We start from the raw sequence: 16,102 nt of genomic DNA, 5'->3' as shown, positions 1-16,102 counted from the left end.
ACAACAGAAGTAACTCTTCTAATAAATCGTGCTTTGTGGCATTCCTGGGACAGCAGTATTAGATTCCGATGCACCATTGGAGGTTTACTGTATCCCTTGGACCTTCAAATCAACGATGAAACACAGAAATTGCATCGATATTGAATACAAAAGGCAAAATGTCGACTTATTTACAAGAGGAGTATCTCTTCTAATATTTCGTGCTTTGAGCCTTTCCTGGGACAGCAGTATTTGATTCCGATGCACCATTACAGGTTTACTGTATCCCTTGGACCTTCAAATCAACGATGAAACACAGAAATTTCATCGATATTGATTACAAAAAGCAAAATGTCGACTTATTTACAAGTGGAGAAACTCTTTAATTGTTCGTGCTTTTAGCCTTTCCTTGGACAGCAGTATTAGATTCCGATGCTCCATTGTTTGTTTACTGTACCCCTTGGACCTTCAAATCAACGATGAAACACAGAAATTGCGTCGATATTGAATACAAAAGGCAAAATGTCGACTTACTTACAAGAGGAGTAACTCTTCTAATGGTTCGTGCTTTGAGCCTTTCCTGGGTCAGCAGTATTAGATTCCGGTGCACCATTTCAGGTTTACTGTATCCCTCGGACCTTCAAATCAACGATGAAACAGAGATATTGCATCGATATTGAATACAAAAGGCAAAATGTCGACTTATTTACAAGACGAAAAACTCTTCTAATAGTTCGTGCTTTTAGCCTTTCCTGAGACAGCGGTATTAGATTCCGATTCACCATTGCAGGTTTACTGTATCCCTTGGACCTTCAAATCAAAGATGAAACACAGAAATTGCATCGATATTGAATACAAAAGACAAAATGTCGACTTATTTACAAGAGGACTAACTCTTCTAATAGTTCGTGCTTTGAGCCTTTCCTGGGACAGCAGTATTAGATTCCGATGCACCATTGCTGGTTTACTGTATCCCTTGGACCTTCAAATCAACGATGAAACACAGAAATTGCATCGATATTGAATACAAAATGCAAAATGTCGACTTATTTACAAGATGAGAAACTCTTCTAATTGTTCTTGCTTTTAGCCTTTCCTTTGACAGCAGTATTAGATTCCGATGCACCATTGTTTGTTTACTGTATCCCTTGGACCTTCAAATCAACGATGAAACACAGAAATTGCATCGATATTGTATACAAAAGGCAAAATGTCGACTTATTTATAAGGGGAGTAACTCTTCTAATAGTTCGTGCTTTTAGCCTTTCCTGGTACAGCAGTATCAGATTCCGATGCACCATTGCAGGTTTACTGTATCCCTTGGACCCTCAAATCAACGATGAAACACAGAAATTGCATCGATATTGAATACAAAATGCAAAATGTCGACTTATTTATAAGAGGAGTAAATCTTCTAATAGTTCGTGTTTTAGCTTTTCCTGAGATAGCAGTATTAGATTCCGATGCACCATTGCAGGTTTAGTTTATGCCTTGGACCTTCAATACAACGATGAAACACAGAAACTTCATCGATATTGAATAAAAAGGCAAAATGTAGACTTATTTACAAGAGGAGTAACTCTTCTAATAGTTCGTGTTTTAGCCTTTCCTGGGACAGCAGTATCAGATTCCGATGCACCATTGCAGGTTTACTGTATCACTTGGACCTTCAAATCAACGATGAAACACAGAAATTGCATCGATATTGATTATAAAAGGCAATATGTCTACTTATTTACAAGAGGAGTAACTCTTCTAATAGTTCGTGCTTTGAGTCTTTCCTGGGACAGCAGTATTAGATTCCGATGACCATTGCAGGTTTACTGTATCCCGTGGAGCTTCAAATCATCGATGAAACACAGAAATTGCATCGATACTGAATACAAAAGGCAAAATGTCGACTTATTTACAAGCGGAGTAACTCTTCTAATAGTTCGTGTTTTAGCCTTTCTTGGGACAGCAGTATTAGATTACAATGCACCATTGCAGGTTTACTGTATCCCTTGGACCTTCAAATCAACGATGAAACACAGAAATTGCATCGATATTGAATACAAAAAGCAAAATGTCGACTTTTTTACAAGAGGAGTAACTCTTCTAATAGTTCGTGCTTTTAGCCTTTCCAGGGACAACAGTATTAGATTCCAATGCACCATTGCAGGTTTACTGTATCCCTTGGACCTTCAAATCAACGATGAAACACAGAAATTGCATCGATATTGAATACAAAATGCAAAATGTCGACTTATTTACAAGAGGAGTAACTCTTCTAATAGTTCGTGCTTTGAGCCTTTCCTGGGACAGCAGTATTAGATTCCGATGCACCATTGCAGGTTTACTGTATTTCTTTGACCTTCAAATCAACGATGAAACACAGAAATTGCATCGATATTGAATAAATAAGGCAAAATATCGACTTATTTACAAGAGGAGCATCTCTTCTAATATTTCGTGCTTTGAGCCTTTCCTGGGACAGCAGTATTTGATTCCGATGCACCATTACAGGTTTACTGTATCAGTTGGACCTTCAAATCAACGATGAAACACAGAAATTGCATCGATATTGATTACAAAGAGCAAAATGTCGACTTATTTACAAGAGGAGAAACTCTTATAATTGTTCGTACTTTGTGCCTTTCCTGGGACAGCAGTATTAGATTCCGATGCACCTTTGTTTGTTTACTGTAGCCCTTGGACCTTCAAATCAACGATGAAACACAGAAATTGCATCGATATTGAATACAAAAGGCAAAATGTCGACTTACTTACAAGAGGAGTAATTCTTTTAATGGTTCGTGCTTTGAGCCTTTCCTGGGACAGCAGTATTAGATTCCGATGCACCATTTCAGGTTTACTGTATCCCTTGGACCTTCAAATCAACGATGAAACACAGAAATTGCATCGATATTGAATACAAAATGCAAAATGTCGACTTATTTACAAGATGAGAAACTCTTCTAATTGTTCGTGCTGTTAGCCTTTCCTGGGACAGCAGTATTAGATTCCGATGCACCATTGTTTGTTTACTGTATCCCTTGGACCTTCAAATCAACGATGAAACACAGAAATTGCATCGATTTTGAATACATAAGGCAAACTGTCGACTTATTTATAAGAGGAGTAACTCTTCTAATAGTTCATGATTTTAGCCTTTCCTGGGACAGCAGTATGACATTCTGATGCACCATTGTAGGTTTACTGTATCCCTTGGACCTTCAAATCAACGATGAAACACAGAAATTGCATAGATATTGAATACAAAATGCAAAATGTCGACTTATTTACAAGAGGAGTATCTCTTCTAATATTTCGTTCTTTGAGCCTTTCCTGGGACAGCAGTATTAGATTCCGATGCACCATTGCAGGTTTACTTTATGCCTTGGACTTTCAAATCAACGATGAAACACAGAAATTGCATCGATATTGAATACATAAGGCAAAATGTAGACTTATTTACAAGAGGAGTAACTCTACTAATAGTTCATGCTTTTAGCCTTTCCTGTTACAGCAGTATTAGATTCCGATGCACCATTGCAGGTTTACTGTATCCCTTGGACCTTCAAATCAACCATGAAACACAGAAATTGCATCGATATTGAATACAAATGGCCAAATGTCGACCTACTTCTAAGAGGAGAAACTCATCTAATAGTTCGTGCTTTGAGCCTTTCCTGGGACAGCAGTATTAGATTCCGATGCACCATTGCAGGTTTACTGTATCCCTTGGACCTTCAAATCAACGATGAAACACAGAAATTGCTTCGATATTGAATACAAAAGGCAAAATGTCGACTTATTTACAAGCGGAGTAACTCTTCTAATAGTCCGTGACTTTAGCATTTCCTGGGACAGCAGTATTAGATTCCGATGCACCATTGCAGGTTTACTGTATCCCTTGGACCTTCAAATCAACGATGAAACACAGAAATTGCGTCGATATTGAATACAAAAGGCAAAATGACGACTTATTTACAAGAGGAGTAACTCTTCTAATAGTTCGTGTTTTAGCCTTTTCTGGGACAGCAGTATTAGATTCCGATGCACCATTGCAGGTTTACTGTATCCCTTGGACCTTCAAATCAACGATGAAACACAGAAATTGCATCGATATTGAATTCAAATGGCAAAATGTCGACTTATTTACAAGAGGAGTAACTCTTCTAATAGTTCGTGCTTTCAGACTTTCCAGGGACATCAGTATTAGATTCCGATGCACCATTGCAGGTTTAGTTTATGCCTTGGACCTTCAAATCAACGATGAAACACAGAAACTTCATCGATATTGAATAAAAAGGCAAAATGTAGACTTATTTACAAGAGGAGTAACTCTTCTAATAGTTCGTTTTTTAGCCTTTCCTGGGACAGCAGTATCAGATTCCGATGCACCATTGCAGGTTTACTGTATCACATGGACCTTCAATTCAACGATGAAACACAGAAATTGCATCGATATTGAATATAAAAGACAATATGTCGACTTATTTACAAGAGGAGTAACTCTTCTAATAGTTCGTGCTTTGAGTCTTTCCTGGGACAGCAGTATTAGATTCCGATGACCATTGCAGGTTTACTGTATCCCGTGGAGCTTCAAATCATCGATGAAACACAGAAATTGCATCGATATTGATTACAAAGAGCAAAATGTCGACTTATTTACAAGAGGAGAAACTCTTTTAATTGTTCGTGCTTTGAGCCTTTCCTGGGACAGCAGTATTAGATTCCGATGCACCTTTGTTTGTTTACTGTATCCCTTGGACCTTCAAATCAACGATGAAACACAGAAATTGCATCGATATTGAATACAAAAGGCAAAATGTCGACTTACTTACAAGAGGAGTAACTCTTCTAATAGTTCATGATTTTAGCCATTCCTGGGACAGCAGTATGACATTCTGATGCACCATTGTATTTTTACTGTATCCCTTGGACCTTCAAATCAACGATGAAACACAGAAATTGCATCGATATTGAATACAAAATGCAACATATCGACTTATTTATAAGAGGAGTATCTCTTCTAATAGTTCGCGCTTTTAGCTTTTCCTGGGACAGCAGTATTAGATTCCGATGCACCATTGCAGGTTTACTTTATGCCTTGGACATTCAAATCAACGATGAAACACAGAAATTCCATCGATATTGAGTAAAAAGGCAAAATGTAGACTTATTTACAAGAGGAATAACTCTTCTAATAGTTCGTGTTTTAGCCTTTCCTGGGACAGCAGTATCAGATTCCGATGCACCATTACAGGTTTACTGTATCAGTTGGACCTACAAATCAACGATGAAACACAGAAATTGCATCGATATTGATTACAAAGAGCAAAATGTCCACTTATTTACAAGAGGAGAAACTCTTTTAATTGTTCGTGTTTTGAGCCTTTCCTGGGACAGCAGTATTAGATTCCGATGCACCTTTGTTTGTTTACTGTATCCCTTGGACCTTCAAATCAACGATGAAACACAGAAATTGCGTCGATATTGAATATAAAAGGCAAAATGTCGACTTATTTACTAGAGGAGTAACTCTTCTAATAGTTCGTTTTTTGAGCCTTTCCTGAGACAGCAGTATTAGATACTGATGACCATTGCAGGTTTACTGTATCCCTTGGACCTTCAAATCAACGATGAAACACAGAAATTGCATTGATATTGAATACAAAATGCAAAATGTCGATTTATTTACAACAGGAGTAACTCTTCTAATTGTTCGTACTTTGAGCCATTCCTGGGACAGCAGTATTAGATTCCGATGCACCATTGGAGATTTACTGTATCCCTTGGACCTTCAAATCAACGATGAAACACAGAAATTGCATCGATATTGAATACAAAAGGCAAAATGTCGACTTATTTACAAGAGGAGTATCTCTTCCAATATTACGTGCTTTGAGCCTTTCCTGGGACAGCAGTATTAGATTCCGATGCACCATTGCAGGTTTACTTTATTCCTTGGACCTTCAAATCAACGATGAAACACAGAAATTGCATCGATATTGAATACATAAGGAAAAATGTAGACTTATTTACAAGAGGAGTAACTCTACTAATAGTTCATGCTTTTAGCCTTTCCTGTTACAGCAGTATTAGATTCCGAAGCACCATTACAGGTTTACTGTATCCCTTGGACCTTCAAATCAACCATGAAACACAGAAATTGCATCGATATTGAATACAAATGGCCAAATGTCGACCTACTTCTAAGAGGAGAAACTCATCTAATAGTTCGTGCTTTGAGCGTTTCCTGGGACAGCAGTATCAGATTCCGATGCACCATTGCAGGTTTACTGTATCACATGGACCTTCAATTCAACGATGAAACACAGAAATTGCATCGATATTGAATATAAAAGACAATATGTCGACTTATTTACAAGAGGAGTAGCTCTTCTAATAGTTCGCGCTTTGAGCCTTTCCTGGGACAGCAGTATTAGATTCCGATGCACCATTGCAGGTTTACTGTATCCCTTGGACCTTCAAATCAACGATGAAACACAGAAATTGCGTCGATATTGAATACAAAAGGCAAAATGTCGACATATTTACAAGAGGAGTAACTCTTCTAATAGTTCGTGTTTTAGCCTTTCAAGGGACAGCAGTATTACATTCCGATGCACCATTGCAGGTTTACTGTATCCCATGGACCCTCACATCAACGGTGAAACTCAAAAATTGCATCGATTTTGAATACAAAAGGCAAAATATCGACTTATTTACAAGTGGAGTAACTCTTCTAATAGATCGTGCTTTGAGCCTTTCCTGGGACAGCAGTATTAGATTCCGATGCACCATTGCAGGTTTAATGTAACCCTTGGACCTTCAAATCAACGATGAAACACAGACATTGCATCGATATTGAATTCAAATGGCAAAATGTCGACTTATTTACAAGAGGAGTAACTCTTCTAATAGTTCGTGCTTTGAGCCTTTCCTGGGACAGGAATATTACATTCCGATGCACCATTTCAGGTTTACTGTATCCCTTGGACCTTCAAATCCACGATGAAACATAGAAATTGCATCGATATTGAATACAAAAGGCAAAATGTCGACTTATTTACAAGCAGAGTAACTCTTCTAATAGTTCGTGCTTTGAGACTTTCCAGGGACAGCAGTATTAGATTCCGATGCACCATTGCAGGTTTACTGTATCCCTTGGACCTTCAAATCAACGATGAAACACAGAAATTGCATCGATGCTGAATACAAAATGCAAAATGTCGACTTATTTACAAGAGGAGTAACTCTTCTAATAGTTCGTGCTTTTAGTATTTCCAGGGACAGCAGTATTATATTCCGATGCACCATTGCAGGCTTACTGTGTCCCTTGGACCTTCAAATCAAAGATGAAACACAGAAATTGCTTCGATATTGAATACAAAAGGCATAATGTCGACCTATTTACAAGAGGAGTAACTCTTCTACTAGTTCGTGCTTTGAGCCTTTCCTGGGACAGCAGTATTAGATTCCGATGCACCATTGCAGGTTTACTGTATCACTTGGACCATCAAATCAACGATGAAACACAGAAATTCCATCGATATTGAATACAAAAGGCAGAGTGTCGACTTATTTACAAGAGGAGTAACTCTTCTAATAGTTCGTGTTTTGAGCCTTTCCTGGGACAGCAGTATTACATTCCGAGGCACCATTTCAGGTTTACTGTATCTCTTTGACCTTCAAATCAACGATGAAACATAGAAATTGTATCGATATTGAATACAAAAGGCAAAATGTCCACTTATTTACAAACGGAGTAACTTTTCTGATAGTTCGTGCTTTTAGCCTTTCCAGGGACAGCAGTATTAGATTCCGATGCACCATTGCAGGTTTACTGTATACCTTGGACCTTCAAATCAACGATGAAACACAGAAATTGCATCGATATTGAATACAAAGGCAAAATGTCGACTTACTTACAAGAGGAGTAACTCTTCTAATGGTTCGTGCTTTGAGCCTTTTCTGGGACAGCAGTATTAGATTCCGATGCACCATTTCAGGTTTACTGTATCCCTTGGACCTTCAAATCAACGATGAAACAGAGATATTGCAACGCTATTGAATACAAATGGCAAAATGTCGACTTATTTACAAGAGGAGTAACTCTTCTAATAGTTCCTGCTTGTAGCCTTTCCTGGGACAGCAGTATTAGATTCCGTTGCACCATTGCAGGTTTACTGTATCCCTTGGACCTTCAAATCAACGATGAAACACCGAAATTGCATCGATATTGAATACAAAGGAAAATGTCGAATTATTTTCAAGATGAGAAACTCTTCTAATTGTTCGTGCTTTTAGCCATTCCTGGGACAGCAGTATTAGATTCCGATGCACCATTGTTTGTTTACTGTATCCCTTGGACCTTCAAATCAACGATGAAACACAGAAATTGCATCGATATTGAATACAAAGGCAAGATGTCGACTTATTTACAAGAGGAGTAACTCTTCTACTAGTTCGTGATTTGAGCCCTTCCTGGGACAGCAGTATTATATTCCGATGCACCATTGCAGGTTTACTGTATACCTTGGACCTTCAAATCAACGATGAAACACAGAAATTGCATCGATATTGAATACAAAGGCAAAATGTCGACTTACTTACAAGAGGAGTAACTCTTCTAATGGTTCGTGCTTTGAGCCTTTTCTGGGACAGCAGTATTAGATTCCGATGCACCATTTTAGGTTTACTGTAACCCTTGGACCTTCAAATCAACGATGAAACAGAGATATTGCATCGCTATTGAATACAAATGGCAAAATGTCGACTTATTTACAAGAGAAGTAACTCTTCTAATAGTTCGTGCTTGTAGCCTTTCCTGGGACAGCAGTATTAGATTCCGATGCACCATTGCAGGTTTACTGTATCCCTTGGACCTTCAAATCAACGATGAAACACAGAAATTGCATCGATATTGAATACAAAAGGCAAAATGTCGACTTATTTACAAGAGGAGTAACTCTTCTAATAGTTCGTGATTTTAGCTTTTCCATTGACAGCAGTATTACATTCCGATGCACCATTGCTGGTTTACTGTATCCCTTGGACCTTCAAATCAACGATGAAACACAGAAATTGCATCGATATTGAATACAAAAGGCAAAATGTCGACTTATTTACAAGATGAGAAACTCTACTAATTGTTCGTGCTTTTAGCCTTTCCTGGGACAGCAGTATTAGATTCCGATGCACCATTGTTTGTTTACTGTATCCCTTGGACCTTCAAATCAACGATGAAACACAGAAATTGCATCGATATTGAATACAAAAGGCAAAATGTCGTCTTATTTACAAGAGGAGTAACTCTTCTACTAGTTCGTGCTTTGAGCCTTTCCTGGGACAGCAGTATTAGATTCCGATGCACCATTGCAGGTGTACTGTATCCCTTGGACCTTCAAATCAACGATGAAACACAGAATTTGCATCGATATTGAACACAAAAGGCAAAATGTCGACTTATTTACAAGATGAGAAGCTCTTCTAATTGTTCGTGCTTTTAGCCTTTCCTGGGACAGCAGTATTAGATTTCGATGCACCATTGTTTGTTTACTGTATCCCTTGGACCTTCAAATAAACGATGAAACACAGAAATTGCATCGATATTGAATACAAAAGGCAAAATGTCGACTTACTTACAAGAGGAGTTACTCTTCTAGTGGTTCGTGCTTTGAGCCATTCCTGGGACAGCAGTATTAGATTCCGATGCACCATTTTAGGTTTATTGTATCCCTCGTACCTTCAAATCAACGACGAAACAGAGATATTGCATCGATATTGAATACGAAAGGCAAAATATCGACTTATTTACAAGAGGAGTAACTCTTCTAATAGTTCGTGCTTTTAGCCTTTCCTGGGACAGGAGTATTAGATTCCGATGCACCATTGCAGGTTTACTGTATCCCTTGGACCTCCAAATCAACGATGAAACACAGAAATTGCATCGATATTGAATACAAAATGCAAAATGTAGACTTATTTACAAGAGGAGTAACTCTTCTAATAGTTCGTGATTTTAGCTTTTCCAGGGACAGCAGTATTAGATTCCGATGCACCGTTGCAGGTTTACAGTATCCCTTGGACCTTCAAATCAACGATGAAACAGAGAAATTGCATCGATATTGAATACAAAAGGCAAAATGTCGACTTATTTACAAGAGGAGTAACTCTTCTAATAGATCGTGGATTGAGCCTATCCTGGGACAGCAGTATTAGATTCCGATGCACCATTGCAGGTTTACTGTATCCCTTGGACCTTCAAATAAACGATGAAACACAGAAATTGCATCGATATTGAATATAAAAGGCAAAATGTCGACTTATTTACAAGAGGAGTAACTCCTCTAATAGTTCGTGCTTTGAGCCTTTCCTGGGACAGAAGTATTAGATTCCGATGCACCATTGCAGGTTTACTGTACCCCTTGGACCTTCAAATCAGCGATGAAACGCAGAAATTGCATCGATATTGAATACAAAAAGCAAAATGACGACTTTTTTAAAAGAGGAGTAACTCTTCTAATAGATCGTGCTTTGAGCCTTTCCTGGGACAGCAGTATTAGATTCCAATGCACCATTGCATTTTTACTGTATCCCTTGGACCTTCAAATCAACGATGAAACACAGAAATTGCATCGAAATTGAATACAAAATGCAAAATTTCGATTTATTTACAACAGGAGTAACTCTTCTAATTGTTCGTACTTTGAGCCATTACTGGGACAGCAGTATTAGATTCCGATGCACCATTTCAGGTTTACTGTATCCCTTGGACCTTCAAATCAACGATGAAACACAGAAATTGCATCGATATTGATTACAAAAGGTAAATTGTCTACTTATTTACAAGAAGAGTATCTCTTCTAATATTTCGTGCTTTGAGCCTCTCCTGGGACTGCAGTATTAGATTCCGATGCACCATTGCAGGTTTACTTTATTCCTTGAACCTTCAAATCAATGATGAAACATAGAAATTGCATCGATATTGAATACAAGAGGCAAAATGTAGACTTATTTACAAGAGGAGTAAAACTTCTAATAGTTCGTGATTTTAGCCTTTCCTGGGACAGCAGTATTACATTCCGATGCACCATTGCAGATTTAGTGTATCCCTTGGACCTTCAAATCAATGATGAAACACAGAAACTGCATCGATATTGAATAAAAAGGCAAAATGTAGACTTATTTACAAGAGGAGTAACTCTTCTAATAGTTCGTGCTTTGAGCTTTTCCTGGGACAGCAGTATTAGATTCCGATGCACCATTGCATGTTTACTTTATTCCTTGAACCTTCCAATCAATGATGAAACATAGAAATTGCATCGATATTGAATACAAAATGCAAAATTTCGATTTATTTACAACAGGAGTAACTCTTCTAATGGTTCGTGATTTGAGCCATTTCTCGGACAGCAGTATTAGGTGCCGATGCACCATTGCACGTTTACTGTATCCCTTGGACCTTGAAATCAACGATGAAACACAGAAATTGCATCGATATTGAATACAAAAGGCAAAATGTCGACTTATTTACAAGAGGAGTAACACTTCTAATAGATCGTGCTTTGAGCCTTTCCTGGGACAGCAGTATTAGATTCCAATGCACCATTGCATATTTACTGTATCCCTTGGACCTTCAAATCAACGATGAAACACAGAAATTGCATCGATATTGAATACAAAATGCAAAATTTCGATTTATTTACAACAGGAGTAATTCTTCTAATTGTTCGTACTTTGAGCCATTACTGGGACAGCAGTATTAGATTCCGATGCACCATTTCAGGTTTACTGTATCCCTTGGACCTTCAAATCAACGATGAAACACAGAAATTGCATCGATATTTATTACAAAAGGTAAATTGTCGACTTATTTACAAGAGGAGTATCTCTTCTAATATTTCGTGCTTTGAGCCTCTCCTGGGACTGCAGTATTAGATTCCGATGCACCATTGCAGGTTTACTTTATTCCTTGAACCTTCAAATCAATCATGAAACATAGAAATTGCATCGATATTGAATACAAGAGGCAAAATGTAGACTTATTTACAAGAGGAGTAACTCTTCTAATAGTTTGTGATTTTAGCCTTTCCTGGGACAGCAGTATTACATCCCGATGCACTATTGCAGGTTTAGTGTATCCCTAGGACCTTCAAATCAACGATGAAACACAGAAATTGCATCGATATTGAATACAAAAGGCAGAGTGTCGACTTATTTACAAGTGGAGTAACTCTTCTAATAGTTCGTGCTTTGAGCCTTTCCAGGGACAGCAGTATTAGATTCCGATGCACCATTGCAGGTTTACTGTATCCCTTGGACCTTCAAATCAACGATGAAACACAGAAATTGCATCGAAATTGAATACAATAGGCAAAATGTCGACTTATTTACAAGAGGAGTAACTCTTCTAATAGTTCGTGCTTTTAGCTTTTCCAGGGACAGCAGTATTAAATTCCGATGCACCATTGCAGGTTTAATGTATCCCTTGGACCTTCAAATCAAGGATGAAACACAGAAATTGCATCAATATTGAATACAAAAGGCAAAATTTCGACTTATATATAGTGGAGTAACTCTTCTAGTAGTTCGTGCTTTTAGCCTTTCCTGGGACAGCAGTATTATATTCCGATGCACCATTGCAGGTGTACTGTATCCCTTGGACCTTCAAATCAACGATGAAACACAGAAATTGCATCGATATTGAATACAAAAGGCAAAATGTCGACCTATTTACAAGAGGAGTAACTCTTCTAATAGTTCGTGCTTTTAGCTTTTCCAGGGACAGCAGTATTAGATTCCGATGCACCATTGCAGGTTTACTCTATCCCTTGGACCTTCAAATCAACGATGAAACACAGAAATTTCATCGATATTGAATACAAAAGGCAAAATGGCGACTTATTTACAAGAGGAGTAACTCTTCTAATAGTTCGTGATTTTAGCTTTTCCAGGGACAGCAGTATTAGATTCCGATGCACCGTTGCAGGTTTACAGTATCCCTTGGACCTTCAAATCAACGATGAAACAGAGAAATTGCATCGATATTGAATACAAAAGGCAAAATGTCGACTTATTTACAAGAGGAGTAACTCTTCTAATAGATCGTGGATTGAGCCTATCCTGGGACAGCAGTATTAGATTCCGATGCACCATTGCAGGTTTACTGTATCCCTTGGACCTTCAAATCAACGATGAAACACAGAAATTGCATCGATATTAAATACAAAAGGTAAACGTCAACTTATTTACAAGAGTACTAACTCTTCCAATAGTTCGTGCTTTTAAACTTTCCTGGGACAGCAGTATTAGATTCCGATGCACCATTGCAGATTTACCGTATCCCTCGGACATTCAAATCAACGATGAAACAGAGAAATTGCATCGATTTTGAATACAAAAGGCCAAATGTCGACCTACTTATAAGAGGAGAAACTCTTATAATAGTTCGTGCTTTGAGCGTTTCCTGGGACAGCAGTATTAGATTCCGATGCACCATTGCAGGTTTACTGTATCCCTTGGACCTTCAAATAAACGATGAAACACAGAAATTGCATCGATATTGAATATAAAAGGCAAAATGTCGACTTATTTACAAGAGGAGTAACTCCTCTAATAGTTCGTGCTTTGAGCCTTTCCTGGGACAGAAGTATTAGATTCCGATGCACCATTGCAGGTTTACTGTACCCCTTGGACCTTCAAATCAGCGATGAAACGCAGAAATTGCATCGATATTGAATACAAAAAGCAAAATGACGACTTTTTTACAAGAGGAGTAACTCTTCTAATAGATCGTGCTTTGAGCCTTTCCTGGGACAGCAGTATTAGATTCCAATGCACCATTGCATTTTTACTGTATCCCTTGGACCTTCAAATCAACGATGAAACACAGAAATTGCATCGAAATTGAATACAAAATGCAAAATTTCGATTTATTTACAACAGGAGTAACTCTTCTAATTGTTCGTACTTTGAGCCATTACTGGGACAGCAGTATTAGATTCCGATGCACCATTTCAGGTTTACTGTATCCCTTGGACCTTCAAATCAACGATGAAACACAGAAATTGCATCGATATTTATTACAAAAGGTAAATTGTCGACTTATTTACAAGAGGAGTATCTCTTCTAATATTTCGTGCTTTGAGCCTCTCCTGGGACTGCAGTATTAGATTCCGATGCACCATTGCAGGTTTACTTTATTCCTTGAACCTTCAAATCAATCATGAAACATAGAAATTGCATCGATATTGAATACAAGAGGCAAAATGTAGACTTATTTACAAGAGGAGTAACTCTTCTAATAGTTCGTGCTTTGAGCTTTTCCTGGGACAGCAGTATTAGATTCCGATGCACCATTGCATGTTTACTTTATTCCTTGAACCTTCCAATCAATGATGAAACATAGAAATTGCATCGATATTGAATACAAAATGCAAAATTTCGATTTATTTACAACAGGAGTAACTCTTCTAATGGTTCGTGATTTGAGCCATTTCTCGGACAGCAGTATTAGGTGCCGATGCACCATTGCACGTTTACTGTATCCCTTGGACCTTGAAATCAACGATGAAACACAGAAATTGCATCGATATTGAATACAAAAGGCAAAATGTCGACTTATTTACAAGAGGAGTAACACTTCTAATAGATCGTGCTTTGAGCCTTTCCTGGGACAGCAGTATTAGATTCCAATGCACCATTGCATTTTTACTGTATCCCTTGGACCTTCAAATCAACGATGAAACACAGAAATTGCATCGATATTGAATACAAAATGCAAAATTTCGATTTATTTACAACAGGAGTAATTCTTCTAATTGTTCGTACTTTGAGCCATTACTGGGACAGCAGTATTAGATTCCGATGCACCATTTCAGGTTTACTGTATCCCTTGGACCTTCAAATCAACGATGAAACACAGAAATTGCATCGATATTTATTACAAAAGGTAAATTGTCGACTTATTTACAAGAGGAGTATCTCTTCTAATATTTCGTGCTTTGAGCCTCTCCTGGGACTGCAGTATTAGATTCCGATGCACCATTGCAGGTTTACTTTATTCCTTGAACCTTCAAATCAATCATGAAACATAGAAATTGCATCGATATTGAATACAAGAGGCAAAATGTAGACTTATTTACAAGAGGAGTAACTCTTCTAATAGTTTGTGATTTTAGCCTTTCCTGGGACAGCAGTATTACATCCCGATGCACTATTGCAGGTTTAGTGTATCCCTAGGACCTTCAAATCAACGATGAAACACAGAAATTGCATCGATATTGAATACAAAAGGCAGAGTGTCGACTTATTTACAAGTGGAGTAACTCTTCTAATAGTTCGTGCTTTGAGCCTTTCCAGGGACAGCAGTATTAGATTCCGATGCACCATTGCATGTTTACTGTATCCCTTGGACCTTCAAATCAACGATGAAACACAGAAATTGCATCGAAATTGAATACAATAGGCAAAATGTCGACTTATTTACAAGAGGAGTAACTCTTCTAATAGTTCGTGCTTTTAGCTTTTCCAGGGACAGCAGTATTAGATTCCGATGCACCATTGCAGGTTTAATGTATCCCTTGGACCTTCAAATCAAGGATGAAACACAGAAATTGCATCAATATTGAATACAAAAGGCAAAATTTCGACTTATATATAGTGGAGTAACTCTTCTAGTAGTTCGTGCTTTTAGCCTTTCCTGGGACAGCAGTATTATATTCCGATGCACCATTGCAGGTGTACTGTATCCCTTGGAAATTCAAATCAACGATGAAACACAGAAATTGCATCGATATTGAATACAAAAGGCAAAATGTCGACCTATTTACAAGAGGAGTAACTCTTCTAATAGTTCGTGCTTTTAGCTTTTCCAGGGACAGCAGTATTAGATTCCGATGCACCATTGCAGGTTTACTCTATCCCTTGGACCTTCAAATCAACGATGAAACACAGAAATTTCATCGATATTGAATACAAAAGGCAAAATGGCGACTTATTTACAAGAGGAGTAACTCTTCAAATAGATCGTGTTTTGAGCCTTTCCTGGGACAGCAGTATTAGATTCCGATGCACCATTGCAGGTTTGCTGTATCCCTTGGACCTTCAAATTAACGATGAAACACAGAAA

Source organism: Schistocerca cancellata, chromosome 11 (assembly GCF_023864275.1).
Source record: "Schistocerca cancellata isolate TAMUIC-IGC-003103 chromosome 11, iqSchCanc2.1, whole genome shotgun sequence".
Taxonomy (NCBI): domain Eukaryota; kingdom Metazoa; phylum Arthropoda; class Insecta; order Orthoptera; family Acrididae; genus Schistocerca; species Schistocerca cancellata.
Note: the sequence above shows the minus strand (reverse complement) of the source record.